The sequence below is a fragment of the Chiloscyllium plagiosum genome, chromosome 6, assembly GCF_004010195.1.
Source record: "Chiloscyllium plagiosum isolate BGI_BamShark_2017 chromosome 6, ASM401019v2, whole genome shotgun sequence".
In the NCBI taxonomy this organism is placed as follows: domain Eukaryota; kingdom Metazoa; phylum Chordata; class Chondrichthyes; order Orectolobiformes; family Hemiscylliidae; genus Chiloscyllium; species Chiloscyllium plagiosum.
Genome location: NC_057715.1, coordinates 67,625,360 through 67,633,127, shown reverse-complemented (window position 1 = coordinate 67,633,127; position 7,768 = coordinate 67,625,360).

Below are 7,768 nucleotides of genomic sequence, written 5' to 3'. Positions count from 1 at the left end.
GATTCTCCTGTTCCTTGGATGCTGCCTGACCTGCTGCGCTTTTCCAGCAACACATTTTCAGCTCTGATCTCCAGCATCTGCATTCCTCACTTTCTCCTCGGACAGGTAGATAAGGTGGGTGAGGAGGCATATGGGATAGTTGCCTTTATTAGTCAAGGCATTGAATACAAAAGCAAGTAGGTTATGATAGAGTTGTATATAACATTAGTTAGGCCATAGTTGGAACACTGTTGCAGTTCGGTCACTATACTGTAGGAAGATTGTAACTGCATCAGTTGAGGATATTCACCAATGTTAGTCAATGGGGTAGGCCATGACCTATCCTGAGCATCAGTTAAGTAAATATAGGTGGGTTATCTGGGAATTTTGTAGTTGCAGGCAGGTGGGGCAACTCAACATTGGGGATTGGAGGCAGAAACCTGGGGTACTAAGGGATCAAGGATGATGAAGTGGTAAGTTCAATATATAAGGAGGGACTGCTAGTGCATAGATGAGATGCTTTGGGAGAGGGAGTTATAGGTGGTCACCATCACTGTAGTCTTGACAGGGGAGTGCCTGCATCATGATGGTGGGAAGGACCAAATTATAGTGAGTGGGCTCAGACAGTAAGGATGAGAGTTGGCATTGTAGTTTGGGGTGGTGGGTGGAGACATATGGTGAAGGGACATGAAGGTTTGACATGATGTCCTGGCTGAGTCTTGGACTCCTTTTGCCCAGCATGACCTTCATAGCCTTTCATGATCTCTTGATTAGTAACCAGTGAATGGAAAATAAGCAGGGACCACACTTGGAATGGGTGGAGTCAGTGTCTCCCTGATGGCCAAACATGAACACTCAACTTCTGAGCAATCAATGTTCTTCAAAGGGTGATTACATTAAACAAACTTACAGTGTGAAGATTAAAGTCATTTGCAATTATCTCATAGTACATGGGAAATGGATGCAGCATACAATGCTCTGGGAAGCAAATATTGGTCACAAGCAATGATGACCATGTCATTGCTCATTGCAGGTTACAGGTTGACATTTCTGTGAAGCAGAAGCAATCACAGGTGACATTAAAAGAGGAACCTGTGGGCTCAAAGCAGACAACTTATGCATGATCCCATCGGGAACACAAGGGTACAAAATGGATTCTCTCACCTGAACTGCAACTATAATGAAACATCCTCTTTCATGCAATGATGGCTTTTGTAAGCTTTATAGGTTTGGGAGGAATAGCGTTCATAATTTATTCTGCACTTACAATATCCTACTGTCTCTTTGTGGCATGAATAGTGTTGCATTCATTGGAATAAGGTCCAATGTCAAACTTCCAGGTAGAGGTATACCATGGCTCTCCTGGTCAGAATGCACTGCTTCCCATATATGGAGGAGTACATTAACCCACCATATGTAGATGATGCAAATGTCCACATTTCTAAGAACGTGTTCTCTTTATTTTGACCCTTACATTGGTTTATTGCAAACATGACTAATGGACCACGCCACTGCAGGGGTTATGTACTTTAAAACTAGTTTGCAACAAAGGCTCAGAGACATGGAGGAGGACAAATACACCAGGAAACCTAGGGCCAGCAGCAATCCCCAGTGCATGCTGAACAGCCTCCACATGAAAAGGTTGCAACTGAAAGTCCCTTTAAGAAGCCCTGGGGGTACAGGAGGAGCGGAGTCTTTCATCCTTGATGTCATTTCCTCCAGATCAACAGGGAGCAGCATTGATACCAACTGAGGATGTCCTGAGAGACTTGCAAATCTAGCTATGTACATTCTAAGTGACCAGTTAGACAATATCGACACTGCTATGTACATAGAGCTATTCGCATAAATTGAAAGTATTTTGATCATGATCCCAGCAATTCTTCTGGGGTCTGGCCAATGGTATTGATGTGTATTAAGACTCACTAATTAAGCCTAATTGTTTCTGGTCTGGCACATGACTAGAGAAACTCACCCATCTGTCTAAACTTGAAGGTGATGAGAGAATTGCTCACCATATTCCTCCCTGAACCTGTGATTTAAATGCATTCTGAGCAAAGGGGCAAACTTCCAAATTTTTAAAAGAAATTTTGAGGTCCCTACTGGTTCAGGAACCCGGTTGGTTTGGACCATATTAATGGTCGTCAGATATTGGTACTATCGAGGAATGATGTTAGCGAAAATTACCCACAATGAAGCCGAAATATAGAAAGCAACACTGAAATAGATCTCTGGTTACGAACACCAGAACAGCATTTAACTGAACATACTTTAAGGAAAACACGCTTCAGATCTTATGCTGAAATGTGACTCTACCTTGGCCAGCATTAGTCACGGTGTTGACAGGACTGATTATAGCCATAAAGTTGCTTATTCAGTATGATGGAACATCTCATTTTACTGTAATGTTGAAAAGTTGTCTCTCCCTTATCACTGATCATCTCTTGTTGTGTTTTGATGTATCTCATATCAAGATGAGACAAAATTGTCAGATTATTTTACTTACTAAAATGAATTGCTGAGTCTATTTCGATTGAAGGAAGAGTACAGCTTGAGCATTACACTTTGTCTTTCTGCAGTTTGTTCAGGGCTCAATATACTACAACACATTGATATTTTATAATATGCTCTATTCATTTTATGCTTGCAAAACTACTTGTGACAGTGAGAAGGCTAATATCAGTATTTTCTGTTTTCTCTTCACATACTTCAGTCATGCATGTGTAATACATATGCTATCTTATCTAAGCAAGTCATATATTTGTTGTTTTCTCATTCTCAGATTGTTTTAGGATAGGAATGTGTGGGAAGCTGGGTTTGTGCTTGGAGTAAGCAAAATACTGCCTATTAACATGTAGCTGAAGCTGATGCACAAGGGAGCAATATATACTGCAGGAGATGTCACAAAGGCAAAGGGCACTTTTTTAAAACCACTGTTCATGGATTTCTGTAGGAGAAATACATAGTATTTCATTATTAAACATTTAAAGTGACCATGAATGCGCATTTTGGAAACAGAGTAATTAAACTAACCTGGTGACTCCTGTAGAAACACATACAACTAAGATCCTTGTACATCACCCTGAATATAGCATTTTATTACCAAAGTAATTAATAGCGTCTTGAATGGTCTATGAATTGAACTTACCTCAAGGCATCAGATAATGAATGAAATGTACATGATCAAAATCACAAGGATGTTTCCTGTGTAACAGGAGAAGTAGCATCCTTACCACCAACAAATGACAGATGCTTCAAGGATCGAAAAGCAAGTATTCTTAGCTTCACGAACTCTAGCTTAATTTGGAGAAGCTTGAAAAAAGAAATTAGATATTTTGAATTTATTTTAAAATGTACTACATCAGTAATATACTACAACATTACTAATTAGGTACAGTCTGATGCACCATCAGACATGTTTGTTACAGAAAATAATTAATACGATGTTCTCCATAGATACTTATTTAAACATATCATGCTCAAATCAATCAACAACTACTATTATAGTCTAACTTAAGTTGCAACATCCCTTTTTAAAAATTCACAGCTTTGGCCATTGTTTCAACATAGCAACAAAGAATACGCTCAGAGTTTTGTCAATGTCCAAGATACTGGGAAGAAACTATCAATTGAAAATACAGTATAATTGCTCCCCAGATTGTATCTTTAAGAAAAATTAAAATATATCCACAGTTGGCCTGCCATTGTTTAATTATGTTCTTAAATGTAAAATATATGCTTTCAGAGGAGCTGTGGCCCGGTTGGTTGCACTCTCATCTGAGTTTAAATGTTGCTGGCTCAAGGCCCCTTACAGAACTTGAGCAGAGAATTCAAGATCGACACTCCATTACAGAACAGAAGAAGAATAACATCAATAACATGTGCCATCTTTTAATTGAAACATCAACCCTGGCTTTTTCTGCCCTCTCATATGGACATAAACAATACTATGGAACTGTTTTGAAGTCATCTGATTTGACCTGGTAAATAGTCAACCCTCACAGAAACAGATTATCTGGTCATCATCACATTGTCCTTCTAGGACTGGACAAAAGAGATTTGGAAGAATAATCGATTTGAAGGTACAATGTTCTGGTGTACAGCTCCTTATATCAAGAGGAAAACATGTCAGTTACTCCATACACTGTCGGACACCACTTTTATTTTAACATACAAGAAGTTTTCTGCTTTCTTGTTCCAAATAAATGAAGAAAAAAGATAATTGATTAAGATCTTATTCTAATTGACATTGCCTGCACTGAGAAAAATAAATGCACTTTAAAATGACGGGTCAGAAACAAAAGCTGAAAGGCATACATGGAGTCAAGATCAAGATTTTCTGAGTGGAAGGGAAACAGGCTTAATGTAAGAGGGACAATTGAAAATAATATAATACATAGCCAATATCAGTGCTTGTATTTATGGGAGCATGATATGTCATGGTTTACTGCTATTTATCCACAACTGGCAATATTAGATTAAATGTTAGATCAAGCCTGGGACAGAATTACAAGTGACGAAAGGGGGCTGCTCAGCAAGCAACAACATAAAGATATTGAATACCTGCTTAAAAAGTCATGTTAAATTGTATTCTGTATGGATCGTTATGTAAAATAATAATACCCTTAAATTCTGATATATGTTAAAAACACATCTGGTAACTATCTCTGTTAAGCCCAATCTAACTTCAAGTAAGGGCTACCCATACAGTTTGAGAAATATGCTTGAACTTGTCATATTAAATGCTGATATATCAAATGATCAAGGGCCAGAGTTGTCTCTGCAAAAAATAAACATGTTAAATACCCATTTTGCATTGCAATTTATGGCTCATGAACAAAATTGCACTAATAAGTTGTTTTGAAAAAAACCTTATACGAGCTTGAATTTTATTAGCAGGAATAATAACAATCTATTGTGACACACCTAAAGTCACTTAACCAGTCCAAATATTAAAAAAAAAATTATATTGCACACATTTTCTGTACTTTGTATAATGTCTGGCCACAAAACTTCCTCTAGCAATTAGCTCTGGATATACTGATATTTATGGAATGGAGAAACGTGAGTACATTTTTGGGACAACTGAGCAGTCTTCTAGTCTGCAGAGGAAGTAACAAGCATGTGATTATTTGAAAAGCGAACTTACAATTTAAGGTTCAGGTGAATGTGCAAGATGTCCAAAAGATTGCACAACTTACAAAAACGTGCCAAGATAAGACATGAATGTTACTATAAAATAGCAATATAGGGAATTTAGGCAGATTTGATATGCTTATTGCCTTAGTCATCCTCATGAAGAGATAGTCCACAAATCAAAATTTGAAACAAAGGTCTGCGCATCGGCTGCATGTAACTCACAGGGTCATACAGCTGAGAAACAGGCCCTTTCGTCCACCAAGTCTATGTCAATCAACAAACATCAAACAATACTAATCCTATTAAGCTGAACTTGTTCCATAACCTATTATGCCCAGACATTTTAAGTACTCATCCAGATGTTTCTTAAATGATGTGATAGTATCTGCCTCCATCACCCTCTCAGGCAACATATTCCAGATTTTTACAACCCTTTGGGTGAAAACATTCTTTCTCAGATCTCCTTGAAACCACTTGCTCCTCATCTAAACATGCGTCCTCTGGTCTTAGACACATCAGCCATGGAGTAGAGATTCTCATAATCTACTCTGTCTATATCTCAAACCCAGCCTGTCCAGTGTCTCCCCATAACGGAGACTTTTCATCCCAAGTAGCATCCTGGTGAATCTCCTCTGCACTGTCTTCCGTGCAAATCATATCCTTCCATTAGTATGGTGACCAAAACTCACAGAGTATTCCATCTGTGGCTTAACGCATATTTTATAAAGCTGCAACAAGATTTCCTTGCTCCAATAGTCTACATCCCAGCTAATGAAGGTAAGCATTCCATATGCATTCTTCATCAGCCTGTCTACCTGTGCTGACACCTTCAGTGATCTTTGGAATTGTATACCAAGGTCCCTTCATTCCTCAGTAATCACAAGGGATTTATCATTCATTGTATATGTCCTTTCTTTATTAGACCTCCCAGAATGCATCACCTCACACTTATTGGGATTAAATTCTATCTGCCACTGCCCTGCCCAATTTACCAGCTGATCATTATCAGATTGCATCTGAGACCATTCTCCTCACGATCAATGATCCTACCAACTTTCATATCACCTGCAAACTTACTAATTATACTTTCTAATTATTCTCATCCAAGTCATTCATGTAAATAACAATCAACTATTACTAAACCCTATGATACACAGTTGATCTCAGGCTTCCAACCTTCCACTGTCACTCTTTGTCTCCTACTTACAAGGCTGAAAAATGTGTTGCTAGAAAAGCGTAGCAGGTCAGGCAGCATCCAAGGAGCAGGAGAATCAACGTTTCAGGCATAAGCCCTGGCGGAGAGGTCAGGAAGAAGATTGCAGGTCAAGAAGGCGGTGCTGAGTCCGAGGGTTGGGACTGAGATAAGGTGGGGGGAGGAGAAATGAGGAAGCTGGAGAAATCTGTATTCATCCCTTGTGGTTAGAGGGTTCCTAGGAGGAAGATGAGGCGCTCTTCCTCCAGGAGCGTGTTGCCATGGTCTGGTGATGGAGGAGGCCTCCACACACATCATTTACTGCATCCACTGCACCCGATGTGGCCTCCTCTACATTGGGGAGACAGGCCGCTTACTTGAGGAACGTTTCAGAGAACACCTCTGGGACACCCGCACCAACCAACCCAACCGCCTGGACTGGAACAGATTAAGGGCTTTATTTAAATGCTTACGTTAATGTCCTGTATCCATGCAAGGACCTCAATGTTTTTCTGTGTGCCATAGATCACATGATCCAGTTGTTTTTTTTAACATGCTTCATATAAACTGACATTCCTTAAAGGAAGAGCTGCAGGTCTGGCATTGTCAGAAAATGTCTTTTGATTAATATCCCCGGTCCAACAAAAATATTTCAGATTTTGTGTGTTTCTTCTGGAATCACTTCCCTTTCATCACGTGTAATATTAGCCTTCAGAATCTGGTGTTTCGCTTAAGGAAAGAATCAGCTTCCAATCTTGAAAGACTTCACACAGATGCAAACATCAGCCTCTGATTCACTTCAGCATGAACCTATTTGATCCATTTCAACAAACATACAGATCAGTTTAACAATAACTTCACCTTGTGACCCAAATATCATCAGTATGCTATAGACTAGTCATAAAAGATGACATGGTAGATCAGCTGGTGTATATGAAATGGGTGGCACGGTGGCACAGTGGTTAGCACTGCTGCCTCACAGCGTCAGAGACCCGGGTTCAATTCCCGCCTCAGGCGACTGACTGTGTTGAGTTTGCACGTTCTCCCCGTGTCTGCGTGGGTTTCCTCCGGGTGCTCCGGTTTCCTCCCACAGTCCAAAGATGTGCAGGTTAGGTGAATTGGCCATACTAAATTGCCCGTAGTGTTAGGTAAGGGGTAAATGTAAGGGTATGGGTGGGTTGCGCTTCGGCGGGGCGGTGTGGACTTGTTGGGCCGAAGGGCCTGTTTCCACACTGTAAGTAATCTAATCTAATCTAATTATGTCTACCTGTTCTATTATATGAAGGAACAATACTGTTCCCAAAATCAACAAGAATGCTTGCTTTTACAACTAGTTAAAGGAGATGATTCCTTTCATAAATCCCTCTCCATCAGTTACAACTATTTTTAAAAATATTTATTATTTATAACATATAGCCATCATAAAAAATATCCTCACCTCCATCTTAAAAGGGAGAA